This window comes from Lepidothrix coronata, unplaced genomic scaffold (genome assembly GCF_001604755.1).
Source record: "Lepidothrix coronata isolate B3197 unplaced genomic scaffold, Lepidothrix_coronata-1.0 Scaffold64, whole genome shotgun sequence".
NCBI lineage: Eukaryota > Metazoa > Chordata > Aves > Passeriformes > Pipridae > Lepidothrix > Lepidothrix coronata.
Window position 1 is genome coordinate 4,966,261 of NW_016690244.1, and position 15,169 is coordinate 4,981,429.

The 15,169-nt window shown below is 42.5% G+C and overlaps 1 protein-coding gene across 1 annotated transcript in view; it reads right to left on the reverse strand.

Moving 5' to 3' along the window:
• CPNE4 (copine 4) overlaps nucleotides 1–12,106 on the reverse strand; it is a 227,630-nt gene extending 215,524 nt beyond the window's left edge. Inside the window, exon 1 of the mRNA XM_017818008.1 lies at nucleotides 11,973–12,106. The gene's annotated coding sequence lies outside the window, so the exon portion shown is untranslated. The remainder of the gene's footprint in view (nucleotides 1–11,972) is intronic.
• Between the last annotated feature and the right edge of the window lie 3,063 nt (nucleotides 12,107–15,169).

Here is a 15,169-nt window from a genome sequence, read left to right on the forward strand (position 1 = left end):
GAAGTAATTAAGGGCCCTTTCAGGAATTCACCATCTATATAAGCCAAAGTGTACAGGCAAGTAGATATTAAGACAATGCAGACAGGACTTCCTGCAAGGAGCTCAGCAGTTCCATCCATCTCCACCCCTACTGACACCTTTCAGCCACTCTGCTCCAGAGTTTCTGCTACTCACACATGGTTCATTCTGCAGAGGAATCCTGGCAACCCACTCTCCACGGTGGATTACAAACAAAGCAAACCAAACATAACTACCTCTCTCTTTACAAGGCTCATAAGACATTTTACACTGACAGCTAATGCATTACCTTTTCCACAGAGGTCAGCTCCCGTGTTTTCCTCAGCACATGGCTACTAAGAACATTTAACACAATTGTTTACTTATGAATAAGATTTTGGCTGCATACTAATTTTTCCTCCATTTCAATACAAGAGACATGAACTTTTACCTTATTTTCCAACTGCAATTCTACTGGGTGGCTCCCATCTGCTTAATTATCCATATTCAGTTTAAAAAAAACAAAACCCACCACAAAACCCACACTTCAAAAATTCTTTGCCATCAGAGCCAGGGAAAGGTCACATCAGAATCAGTTTAGAGAAACTGAATTTGTGGTCTAATGTATATTATCACTAAGCCAAGCAAACCACAATCAATAACAGATCATGTTCAACTGAAGTTTCTTGGCAACAGATGCATGAAAAATGTTAGGGCTACTCTCTCCTTTGTTTTCCCATATCTTTCAGAAACCACCGGGCATTGCCACTTCTGCAGAACTTGTGCATTCTGCCGGAAACCTACACAGCAGTAATTGGTGAAATTCTCTGGAGTGCAGCTCATACTTTGTCGGTGAATTTAAGGAGATCAGTTACACTGGAAGTCGCTGCATTCATCTTCCTTGATTCTCTTGAACTGCAGGATAAATGGACCATTCCTAATTGATCAAACCCTCACCATTCTTTCTTTGCTACTTCATTCAACTCCAGTTTAGCCTCTGGTCACAGGTAAAAAAGCTGCATTCTCCAAAAAAGTTAGTATCTGACAATAGATGATGACTGAGAAAGGGGTGAAACAACATGAAAGAATTATTCACCTGCTAAATGGGTTGTTAAACATAACTGCTTCCACAATAAAACACCACCAAGATGTAAGTGCAAAAAAGAAAATTAACTCTCGGTACTCGCTCAATGATTATACAGTAACTGTTTGCCCACAGTGAAAGGAATTGTAGGAGGTAAGGTAGTAAAATTCAAGTCATGCAAAACTATGCTTTATGCAAATTATGATCCTAAATTCCTACAGAATATATTTGGGTTTATCGTTGTCATGTATAAAAGTTACACTTACTCAGTATAAACCAGGTTTAGACTTTCTTAATGCTATATAGGTAGTATTTATGTAAGAAAACTGTCAGGATCAGATTTATTTCAGTAAAAGAAGGACTCATATAGCTTAATAAGACAAGAAAGCAAATCAATACATTAACATCACAAGTACCAGGGTGAAGAAATTGAATATTTGCTTAAGGCAGGAAACAAATATCTCCATTGTGAAACTACTTTTTATGAACACCGGTGAAACTTTGGTTAAACTGGTTAAACTTCGGTTCAAAGCAAATCCATTTCCACAGAAGATCAGAATAGCTAATTTTTAAATCTACCCCAGTCAACCCTATTGAGAATCACTTCTTGCCTTCAAGTACACCTCTTTGAGCAGCTAACTCCAAAAGGTTTCAAGCGTGGTTCTTCAAAAAAGGTTTTACTGAAATTCAAAACTGGTATCTGATATTCTTGACTTTTTTTTAAACAAACAAACCAAATCCATTCACTTAGGCGACAAATTCAACCCATAATTAGGTAAAACACCTGGAAAATAATCCTATAAGAAATTTCAACTGGATACAAGAACAATTGCAATTTTTTGTTTTGCTACAGCAGGAAGTAAAGATCACAGAGGGAAGAAGATCATTCCTCTGCATCATATCCTAATAAAAGTGAGGATTTTAGGCAGCGTACAGTCTTGTCATCCATTGAGTTGACTGAAAAATGAAACTAGCAGAAATCATCCTATAAAGACTGCTGCAATGCTCTCAAGCTGAATACTTCACAAAAAGCAACCAACTCACAACCAAAACAAACCATGCAAAACCCACACACACTACACGCAACCACCACCACTCCAGTGCATAAAATAATCCTTAACGAAGCAATTCCTTACATTTTACTGCAGAAGTAGAGGATGACTGATGTGCCAGTCACTTCGATAACACCTGATGGATGCTTATGCCACTATGTCTGAAGCTTTAAGTGGCATCTCTTCGATGAAGGTACCACAGCCTCTGTCCCTATTCATAAGGAACAGTGGGAAGTCATTCACATCACACTTTACACATCTCTAGCAGCAAGAGGGATGGCACTTTTCAAAGACATCAGACTAGTACTTGACTAGCAAGGCACAGGGGCCACTTTTGTTGGTCAAAATAAATATCTAAATTACAATAGCAAAGAGATCAAAGAGCATTAATAAATAGCCAGTTTACAAAATAGTACCACTACCAGCTGCACACTATCAGAAATCTTAGCTCAACAAAACCCCACAAAATAAAAACCACTCCCAAACAAACGACATTATTTGCACAGTTTGTTATCTTCTGTTAACTCATGAGATTTTATGTCAGAAATATGTTGACCTCCTTCATGTGCTGCATAGATATCAACAATTTAAGAAAGCTTTGTCTCCTGCATAGAAAGGATCAAACATACCTGAAAGCCTACTCTCTGGATAATTTTATAAAATCACAAAGGGGGTGGCTGAAATATCACTTGTCCCCAAAACTGAATTAACTGTATCTGAAAACTTCATGGTAGATATTTTCTGATCTTCAAACCTCCAGATGACTGAAATCTCAATTATTTCAGATTTTTTTTTCAGTTGCACCACTGTTCCAATTAGAAAGTTTTTCCCGGTGCTTGACTTGATTTTCCACTGCAAGTAACAAGTGTTCCAGGACTGTAAATTTACAAATACAACAAAACTGTTTCTTTCCTGATATTCTCTTCCTTTCCTGACATTCAAGACAGGAATAATCCAGCAACAGTGAAGGCATTATAAGTTTTGCTTTGCATTTCACAGAGTCAGAACTTTACCAGCTGGTTTTTATTAAAACCCACTTGTAATTTTTGATCCTTCTTTCCCTCAGGAAATAATAAAAGTATATTCTTCTCTCATTGTAAAACCTGTTCTTATTTTCCCTTCTCTCTAATTTTACCTACTGTACCACCCTTTCCTAACTATGAAATAGCTTATAACATAGAAGGCCGGTGTATTGATTCTCACCCTCAATCCACTGCTCCTTCACAACTCTTGTCAACATCTTGAAGTTCACCTTCCACTCTTTCCTCTTTTTCTTTTGATAGCTTTTGTGCTAGTTTTTAAAAATTATAGAAATACTTAGGTTGAAAAAGACCTTTTAAGTTATCAAGTGCAACAGTTAACCTAACACTGTCAGGCCCACCACTAAACCATGTCCTTAAGTGCCACGCCTATAAATCTTTTAATACCTCCAGGAACAGTGACTCAACCACTTCCCTGGGCTTCCAGGGTTCCAGAGCTTGACAAACGTTTTGGTGAAGAAATTTTTTCTGATATGAAATCTAAACCTTCCCTGGCACAAAAAAACTCCCAAAGCTTTCCTGATCATAGCCAATCCACATCAGGGTGAGTTGTCGCCTTCCAAGATCAGGCAAAGAGCCAATTTTAAACTATATCAGTGTCACAAATACGTAAAAAAACACACTAACAGGTAAAAGTCCAGCGCAGAGAAGGTTTAAGTTACAAGGCTTCTCCTGCAGACATGCAGTTATTTTGAAAGTAGTTCAAATAACCTTGCAGCGAGTATTCACCGTGTCCTTCTAAGGGAATCGGCACAGCATAGCTCATACTGATTTCACACCTCAGCTTTGTGTGAATCCTCCTCCTAGGGGTTCAGCTATCTGTGATCCAAGGCCTAGTTTTGACACAGCAGAACTGTGTAACCTTGAATGGAACTTCTAAAGAAACTGCCAGCTTACAAGAAAGCTGTGTGGCAGTACTTAGGCTAGAGCCATGACAGGAGTGGTAGTTTGCAGCTAGGCATAAAATCCTTAAAACATAGATTGTTAACAGTTCAAGGACTCCAGAAAAAAAACCACAGAAACCAAACAAACAAAACAACCCAAAAAAAATAAAACAAAACAAAAAAGCAGCAATACTGAAAAGCGGTCCTTCCAAGAGGAACCAGAAATCAACCTTTCCCGATACTGATGACTGCCAGGCCAGCCATGGTACCAGGATGGGTGTGGCTACACATGGAGATCTGGGTTCCCCAGCGAAAGAGCAACATGGACATACTGGAGAGACTAGCAAAGGATCACAAAGATAATGAAGGGATGGGAGCATAAGTTCCTCACATAGGAGAAAAGGCTGAGAGAGCTGGGACTGAGCCTGGAGAAGAGAAGGATCAGAGAGGAACTTACCAATGTATACAAATACTTGAAGGGAGGATGCACGGAGGATGAAGCCAGGCAGTTTCCACCGGTGCCCAGTGGCAGGACCAGAGGTGATGGGCACAAACTGAAACACTGGTGGTTCCTTCTGAAGATCAGGAAACACTTTTTCACTGTGAGGGTAACCAAGCGCTGGCACAGGTTGCCCTGAGAAGTTACAGTTTTCCTCACTGGAGAAGTTAGAAACCATCTAGACATAGTTCCGGGTAACTGGCTCTAGGTGGCCCTGCTTGAACACAGGGACTGGACCAAATGACCTCCAGAGGTCCCTTCCAACCTCAGCTATTCTGTGAAGCATGTCTTACCTAGAGGTAGTATGTCAATGCTTTGCCTGATTGCTCATCAACCCTAGTTATCTATCACACATCTCAGTCAATAAATAAGTGGTTATGTATATCTTGCTTTCATAGTCTCTTTGTGTACAGTAAAGGACGAACAAAGAGATCAAGAGGATTACAGCTAACTGCATTAGCTTTTCCCCATGGAAGTAGTTAGCAGGATGTGCACCTAAGAGGATCTATGCCGCTGACCAAGTACACAGAATACACGGAATAGTTCTTAAAATTCTATTGTTATGAATGCCCTGATGAAATCAGAAAGCTCATAAAATACAGAAGTTCATACGAACCAGATGTTTTAGCTTTCACTGCAAAAACTGGAATGCCATCTCCCTTACCAGTCAATGGAAAACATTTAAGAATTAATCACCTAAAGACTACTTTTCCAACTAAATTCTCCTTGCAATTTATTTTATTTAATGTTGCAGTTGTTCTTATATACTGTTTTGAGTTGATAGGGAAGCATTGCTTCACCTTATTCAGATGTCTCTTCCTTTGGTCCACAGTAGAACATGGTCCAAAAACAGGACTATTAAAATTACACACACACACAAAAAAATATTTTCTTGTGTAATCAGTCACTTTCACCTAATTACATCTAATTTCATTTAATTACAGAAGCAAGACAATATTTAATTCAATACAAAGGGATAATCTCATAAAAATATTTGTTTAAACATTTTCAACCTTTTTGTATGTACTTTATTTTACAATCAGCCATTCATTACAAATCCATGCTCAGAGACGAAGTTTTAGTCTCCTATTTCTAATTATAAGCTGCATCAGACATTTCAAACTGCAGTTACAACCTCCATATAATAAACATTTATTCTGCTTAATCTCCTAGCCCTCGATAGAGAGATACAAAGTATCTGAGCTTGTGAAGAAAAAGAGACTTACAAATACATTTCACCAGCTTCCTCATTTCTGACTACTCTTCAGTCCTGTGGCATAATTCTTTCTTAAGGAAGATAAGAAACTAACAGAAATATGTACTTGGAATCCCTATTGAAGTTAATACAACTGCTTTTGTCACAAAGAGAAGCAAAATTAAAATTACAGTTAGTCAGGCAGCAGTTAATCTAGATGAAGAGAAAAAAAGATTTTTCCTAAATGCAGAGAAAATTATATGTGCCTTAAAAGTTTCTGCTCAATCTTTCTTTGGTTGAATGTGGCCACCTCCAGCATATACTGTCAGCCCCAAAATAAAGGGCTGACATTGGATTTTATACATCTGCAAAATAATGAAGGAAAAAAAAAATCAAACTGTGGCAGAGCAAACCTCCCTCTCTTTTTTCCACACAAGTGAAGCTGAGCCTCAGTCCAGGTCTTCAACACAAGCTTAAGACTGAAAGCCTTTCTTGAAGTTCAAAAAGAATATCCTCAAGAAGTTACAAGCTGCCTGCAATCCATCACAGAGGACTGGACCCTACTTAAAACACTCTGACAGCTTAGTTCAATTTCCTATTTCCCTTTCCCTCACTCTTCTCTCCTTCTTTGTCTACATACTAATTCCATACAACTAATTTCATAAATTTTTATAGATTTTTTTTTCTTCCTCCTTTCTTTGATCACTGTGCAAAGATGAGCCTCTCTGGCCAAATATCTGGCAAGATCTCAAAGTCATTTTCAGTCTTTCTCAATGGATCTTAATGATCCCATAAAACTTTCACCATAAATTAAAAGCCAAGTAAAAACATCTGCTTTTATCAACACATGAAGTATCAGGGCAACATTTGCACCGAGATCATACTGATGATGCGCAACTCCATCAACTCGCGAATGCAACAGTAACAGCAGCAGCAATTAGCATAAAACCAAATAAGAAACAGCTGTCTACAGTACTTAGCACACTGTTAGCTGCGGGTTATTAATTTGTCCACATTTCCGAGGATTTCACTGGCAGTGACTTCAAAGTGCCAGTCACAGCCTTTACATTACAGTACACATATTATCTTACTGCAGATATTTTACAAGATATTCTTAATTCGATAAGCAAGTTCTGCGTTTTTCACAGTATCCAGCTGATTATTGACAGAGTCCTTATAGATGGCAACTAACACTAACAATCCTAGCCCTTCACATTATTCTGAGCCACAGTGACAAGCAGTCACAGTGACTAAAGACAACAATCTTGCCTGAAGGCTCTAGACAACATAATGCAGGAGGAGAAACTCCCTCAAGTAAACTGTCAAAAAAGAGTTAGAAATTAATTCCAAATACTACCCATGTCCAAGCTGCACCCCATAGCCTAATGATTGGCTTTTGCCACCTTGTCTTGCCCTCTACAGATGTACAGTGAACATCTGTCTTGCCACCTGATTACTGACAATCCATGTAACATTTAGCAATCAATTCGCAGCAAATAATTCACAGGAGGAAATTAGAGAAGGCAGTAGCTTAGAAAAGCATGGATTAACTGGCACAGTTGTCATGCCTAAGCAGTTCAACAGCTCATAGTCTTTTACACCAAGAAAACTTCTCTTGCTTAGGGCACGCTTGCTTTCCATTTGTCCACTGTTCAACTAAAGGGAATCTCACCCCATACTACCCTACCTATAACAGTTCCAGACCTTGCTGATCTGTGAACCACAGTCATTAATTAGTACATGAAATGCTGTAGGTACTCCCCCTATGTCAATTACAAATTTATTGACAATAAATGAGGAATCAAAGTCACATGGGTGGCTACAGCCGGGAATCACTGTTCTAGCTAGAAAAGGTTGGTCTGGCCAAGGGTCCTCTTACCACCCCATCCTGAAGTGCTTCTTGCACTCCCTTCAATCAGGCTACCAAAGAAACTGACAGCCATTTTACTTCCAGCTTTGGAGGGCCTGGGTGGGCAAAGCAGGAAAGGTTAGTGGTAAGAATGGGGCGGGGGAGGGCAACGAGCTAAGTTAGGAAAGGAATCTCCTGGTCAGACCAGCTTCTATTCATAACCAGGCGCACGATGAAAGGACTTTGCTGTCGAAGGACACCACAAAAAGACCGACGTAAAGCAGCCCCTCGCTGCGAACGAGAGGGCGCGCAGGATGTGCCCTACCGGAGGAACGGATCGGGCAAGTCGGGATGAGCGTCCCCGCCCCGCACTCCCGGCGGGATCCCCGCGCGGAGTGGAGAGAGCCGCCGCCGCCGCGCTCCGCCGATCCTCGGGCTCCCTCCGGCGGGGACAGGGACAGGGACAGCCCGGGCGCGGCTTCGGCGTGGCGAGAGCTGTCAGCCTCGCTCCCCGCCCGCGACACCGCTGCCCTCGGAGGTCTCGGGTACAGTAATCCAAGGAAGAAGGGGTCGGGACTTACATACTTAGCGCTAGTCCCGCTTATCGAATCAGTTCCAAGGGACTGACACAAAAACGTCATTGTTGGGCAAATCACACCGTTTCTGCAGGCCACGGGTAGAACTCCCAAGGCAGTTTACTTGGACACACCCTTTGTATAATCATTTTCTAAAGGAAATCAGTGGGAATTGGGTCATTTACTGCATCAGGTTTCACTCTGTATTTGAGTACTGGAGAGAAAGAGATAAGTCCTGCTAAAACTTCCAGTAAAGCCACTTGCAATGTTATGTTTCCATTCCTGTCTGTAGTATGTACGATCCCACTCCTAGTTCGTTTTTGGTGTTTGGATGGTCTCTGAACACCTGCCCTGAAATCCATTCCAAGCACTGTACTCAGCTGCAGCAGACGCTGTAGGTACAGTGTTTCTGCACACTCACAGCTGTGATTCAGCAAAGCATTCAAGCTTATTCACCAAAACACTTGGGCATGTGCTAGTTTTTAAGCATGCATGTAGCTCCTCTTATCTCTGTGCAGCTTTTTCTAGGCCACAAATGCCACTTACCTGTCTTTGAGAATCAAAGCTGTTTGAGGACATGCACACCACTTGGAAGAATACGTTCCTGAATCAGAGCTAGATGGGAATTTCACAGCTGTGTAGTGCTTGCAGCACAAAAGCATAAGCAGAAGCAAATCAACACAACTTCGTTTTCTTAAAGACAGAAACTACAAATGGCTGATTAGTGGGAGAAAACATGAGGGTCTTTGGCCACAGAAAACTGAATCTACACTGAATAAACCCCTGTCTCTGACATCAATTAGCATTGGTGGCACATTCAACTGCACCAGCAAAGACAAAAGCGGAGCTCCTCGGAGCAGCCGTGCCTTACTAATGCAGGTTTTGCTGTCAGGTATCTTGTAAAAAACCTGAAAACATTTAGCTGCTCTTTAAAGTTGCAAGTTGCGGTTTTTAAGAGCAAAAGTGGACTTAAAATTTGAGTCACAAATGCTTAAACCCCAAACCTACCATTTTCACAGCAACCTCAGCACAGCTCTTTGTAGGCATGTATCCTTCATCATCAAGTTAGAACTTCTTGCTTGCTTAAAGTCACCCTTCCAGCAAGATACATTAAATTTTAGGTTGGCTATTTATGCAAAGTGTTGCTGACTAATGGTTGCATCAGGAACCATAATGCTGACCACTGGCTATCTCGCATTCAAATTCCACCACTCTAACAGTCCATTAACAGAGTGTTTTTACATGGAGTCTACTACATGATTTTAAAACATTAAAATAATAAACCTAGGAAAAGGGAAGCTATGACAGCATAATAAAATACCAATGCCTACCAAACACCACGTACATACAAAGACACACAAAGGCATATAATAGAAAAACATTTTTTAAACTTTGAATGTTGTCAGCCAACCATTGAATGCAATATCTAGAAATAGATGTATTTTATAACATAATTTAAACAATCTCTAGCAAAAAAGGCAGACAACCCAGATAAGATTGCCAGTCATTTGATTGCCTTTTTCCACCTGGCTTCAACATCTTGGTCTTTCAAACTTCCCGAGCAACTCGGCAAGGCACTTAGTCTGTCCACATCCACAGTACTTTCCTAACCCACCCCATGAAGACAAATCAGCAATTGTGATATATGAGTGATAGCTGTCAAAGAAATGTCTCCTATAAACCAGCACTGAACACGTACCACCACCATGTATAGTCCATTAGCTTCTCTGCATATGGAGAGCTCCAAGCTTTGGCACCTGCTAAGAAGGTAATTTTTCAGTCCAAGGTGCAAATGTCCAATCTCTTGAGCAGAATTACTTACAGTAATTCACCTTAGTTCAGTGTTTCAAACTGGGGTACGTTTAAGCACCCTATTTGAGAAAAATCTCCCCCCAAAGATTAGAAGATGGACAGTTAAACATGATAGCTCAGCTACAGAGTGACTGCTGAGCTACACAAACTGATAATGCTTTTCACATGTATATTAAGAACCTCCTTTTGAATGTTATTAACAGCTTTCTTGAATACTTTTAACTTTAGTGATACACAATTTGTTTCCTATTGTCCTAACTTAGGAAAGCTGTTCAGCACATGCCTGAGTTCCTGCCTCACAAAGGATTACTTTAAGGCTGTTTGTAGCTTTCCAGTCATGTGCATTTGAACTCCACAGACCACACCACAATGTTTTTTCCTCGCTTGAATAGCTAGATTGATCAGACCTTCGCCACCTGAATTTTCAAGGAACCAAGAACAAACTTGTGAAATGCCATCCCAAAGGAGGTTTTCTTACCTGAAAATAGTTACAGCACAAAGAAAAGCACTGGGTTTTGTTTGTTCCACCCTCACCAAGTCTGATCCTGTGTTGCTGCCACTTAAAATGCAAGGAAGTTTCCATTTTGTTTTACTTACTTTCATGCTTTAAAAAAGAACCCAAACAATTTGACAGAACTCTTACAGCTGCAACAACAACAAAAGTTCCACAAACTACTGACTAGATTCTGTAAACTGCTTACTGTCAGGTATTTTAGCAGCACAGAAAAAAAACAGAACAGCAGTAACTGAATAGTCAGCTCACAAGTGTGGAAATTGCAACCTCCAAGCTTTTTGAGGAGCAATGCTCTGTTTTCTGTAACATTTCTGCATAACCACACCAGAAAGCATGCTTTTTGGTGAGAGACTGTGATTACATGCATGCCTGTACATCTTCTATTACAGCTGAGTCCCTGGTCCTTGACTAGAGCTTCTGAGGCTCAACAGCAACACAAGCAAAATAAAACACTTCCAGGATGAAAACAGTTGACCTGGCACTGCCAGCAAAACACACGGAGCATTTCTAAATTGCAATCGCTATCTCCAATGAGTGTCACCTGCTTCTCTTTTTAACCCACAAGTTTACTCTTCTTTGAAGCAGGTAAAAAAATCCTTCCGCTCCCCTGGACCCGTCTAGCGGAGAGGGCTTAAAGAGGAGCACTGAATCTAATCTAACTTGAAAGTACTTCAGCTGGACCAGTGAAAACAAGACCCAGATGCAAAGTTACCTAACTGAGCACGTACTGCACAACTACAGCCAGTTGTGTAACAAACCTCAGGAAAATTTTGCAGCTCTTAATCAAGCAAAACTCCCTGCTGATTTCCACGAGGGAGCTCTCATCAATCAAAAGCTGCGAAAACTGAATCCAGTTTTCTCCCTTTTAATGAAAAGGTTTATTTTGAGCTATGAGAACATAAGATTATATGAACTCGGCAAACCCATAACGCTCACTTTAACAGCATACGGAATTCGTCCTGTGTTTAATCTACTAACTACAGAAAATAATCTCATCAGCACTCAGTATTTGATAGTGTACAGGAAAAAAAGAAACAAGACCTAAACTGACATAAAATAATTTCACAAATAACGGACCTGTTCTCCCGACAGCTAAAAGATGGAACGGGCAGGGGAAGATCCACAGCTCTTTAATTAAACTCCATTCCCTTTGGGCGAACGGGGAAGACCGGCGTCCCCGCCCGGGTTCCTCCCCGAAGTTGCGCAGCTCCCCGCGGCACCCGGGAAGAGAATCCACCCGCGATGCGTCCACAAGTGACCGGCGGGGGTCCCGCGACCACGACGAAGCCGCGGCGGGAAGACCCCGGCGAAGCGCGGGCGCCGAAGGAGGGAGGAGGGCGGGATGAGAGGCTCCCGCTCCACGTGCGCCCCGCTCCGCTCCGCGACCGGCACCGGCCGCCGGGGCACCACAGCCCGTCCCCCCCGTCCCGCCGCCGCCTGACTTCCCTCGGGGAGCGCCTCCCGCCCCTACCTGCCCGCCGGTGGCGGCGAGACCCCTCCGCCCGCGCCGGGTCCCTCTCAGCGGTCGGCGGGAGAGCAGGAGCGCTGTCCCGCCCGCAGGGCGAGCCCCATGTGAAGAAAAGCGAGGGAGCCCGGCAGCTCCACCGCCGCCGCCGAGGGGAGGGGACAGAGGGAGGAGGCAGGAGGGCGGGACGCGCCGGGCGCTCCCCCGCTCGGAGCCGCCCCGGCCCCGCGGTGCCGGAGCCGCGGAGCCCGCGGAGCCCGCGGCAGCGCCCCCTGCGGGGGGCGGCGGGCACGGAGGGGGCGCCGGGGATGCTCCGGGCTTCCCGTGCACATCTCTGCCCTCCGAGCTGGGAGCACCGAGTTTTTCTCTGGTGCCATTTCAGCACACCTGGGGAGGAGAAGCGATTTGCTTGCACTGCTGAGCGGCCGCCAGTATGGAGTTAACTAAGTCCAACCAGTATTTCCGATGAGCCGAATGGTTCAAGTTGAGCGTTAGGTTAAATTCGGGCTGTAACACCCACATGCCGGCAGAAGCACAAATGCCCACAAGCCGGGGAGGCAGCAGTGCCAGCCTGCGAGAGTGAAACAGGCTTGAGTGGTTGCTGAGGGGCCACTCTCCCCCTGGCATCGGGGTTCTTGCTGACTCTGCAGTGCCTCGCTAGATGTCCTAACAGGGAGAACGGATAGGATGGCCCCAACTAAGCGAAAAGAGAGTTCTTACAGTCAAAAAACAGCTCAAGGACTTGGGATATCAGGATTCACTGTTTGACTTTGCCTACCTATGGCAGCCACTCAGTTCTTGATCTACTGAGCAACTGTGTCAATGCCGAAGTGTGTTCTTGTGAAAAATCTGGCTGGCTTCCCAGAAATCCTCAGATTACGCAGGGAATTGGATTTACACTTGTCAGTTAAACAAATCCCCAAATATTTGTGGAATATAGCATCTTTCTGCCATAGCTCCTCACCTGTATAATCTAATTTCCTCTCCCTACCTCACAAGAATCTGATGAAGATAAAAATTCATAGATCCATCTGAGACACACCAATTTAAAAATGATAGAGCTCCCAGAGCGTGTCCACTGAGATACAGATGCTGCAGTCATCCCCCAAACAGGCATAAAGATATAAACACAAATAATTTTGAAAAAAGGGTACCTCCAGTGATGAAAATTTTTCAGGAAAGGGAAGGAGTGCAAGACAGAAACAAGTCAGTCTTATGTTATGAACTTGATGCCAGGTGTTTTCTGAGCTGGCAAATCCTGGACTACTGCTCCTGAGCAGTGTGAGGCATCAAACAGAGAACAGGCAGGCAAACACATTTGCTAGCCCAAACCAGGAACACTCATCACAAGTTTTCCAAATTAAAAATGGTAAGAGTCACCTCTTGAGATGTAGCTGAACTCTTCTGTCAGCCCCCTGATTCTCTGATTAGCGACTTCAATATGATACTGCTGCAAATGTTAGAATTATACATTGTAAACCTGATTTTTTTCAAACTGCTGATAACGTGCAACAAAACACAGCATTTTACAGAGCATATTATGCAAAAGATCCTGCTGATTAGTAATTTCTTCACAGCATTAAAATCAAAGATTAGCCTTTCTATTTATACATTCACAGAAATAAACATAAATTACTTTTATAGTACAGTAAGAATTACACAAAACTCATCTAAATACAACAAACAGTATAATTTCCCTTGTCTTTTCTGCTTACTTCTTCTCTGTTACTGTTTTTGTAAAGCTGTGATTTTTTTTTCCCTTATGCACCCAGTACATAATAGCATAACCACTAAGCTAATGAAGTTCTCCAGGAAGTCAAGATTTCCCTTAGTTTTACTTGGATCTCACAAGTCTTATAGGTTAATAACAGCAGAATCATATTGCACAGAAATGCATGGGTGAAGCCTCCAGGAAAAAACTGTGTATTAATACAAAGCCAGGTTGGCTGTCCCAGAATAACTGCTGGGCAAGGCTGCTTGACTCCTAGATTCTGCATGCTGTGTCATGGCTGGGAGCTGTGACAGCTCACTGGAGCTGCTTCCTGCTAACAGCCTCTTGCACACCAGGATGCTTCATGTTTAGCTCGGCTCTCTAGAAAACAGCAAGAAACACAGCATGCCCTGCAGGAATAAGGGAGACCTCATGAATCTGTGACTTTGGCAAGACTTCCACAAAATGTATTTGTGGTCTAGCTGTAGGCTGGAACTTACCAGTGGGATAACCTCCAGTAGGGGACTGTGAGAAGGAGCAGGATCTAACCTCCATCTGTGTTTAGCTGAGTCCGGATGAAGTGTGAGCTCTCTGTTCTTTATCTTACACTCCAACACTTAAATAATACTTCTCGTTCTGTGGCACGGATCCTATAAGGGCTCGAATCTCACCCTGTAGTTATGTACCCACACAGCTACATGCCTTAGCGTTTCCTCTGCTTGCTAATATTACCTGCTAGTATTGCTAAAGCACTCTTAATAGGGCAGAGAGATGCTGTAAGTACCTGCGTCCTCCTGCGGGTGGCATCAGAATATCTTCAGTGGACCAAGGCATGCCTAGGAAAGAGATAGGAGAAGGATGATATTCCTGCTTGCCAACAGCCAGCCTCAGTACACTGCGAGGGCAGCTAAGCAGCTCACATAAACCAGTAGATCTTTAAATTAAACGAATGATTTAAAGTCTTAAGAATTAACTTGTGTGTTAACTAAGTGTAAGTGCAAGCCCGGATATCAAAGGCTACAGATTTAAGCTGTCCACCCACTTGTAACAAGAGCAGGGTGGTTCTGTGGTTTTAACTATTGTGTTACAATTGTCATGCTTGGTTTTGGTGCCTGTATAGATCAGGAAAGACTTTATCACACTGAGACAAGTTAGTGCATAGTCCCAAGCCATTAGGCACTTTGAAAACACTCAAGTGCTACTCAAGTTCTAATGTCCAAAGCCTTACGGGTATAACTACTGAGCAAATGAATGCTTTACCTGCAGAGTATCTGTGCTGATTTTAGAATACTTTTTTCAGAATTTGTTCATGCCTTGTACTGTTCAGTTGCTCATATGACTAAATTCTGCTGCCTGAGACGATAACCACAATAAAGCTTAGTCAGCTTATACCCACCAACCATCAACAGTTGTAAATGGAGGAAAGCATGACCTTCAAAAACACAACAGGAAAAATGTTTCTTTCTTTTTTTTTTCCCTTCCTCTCCTTTAA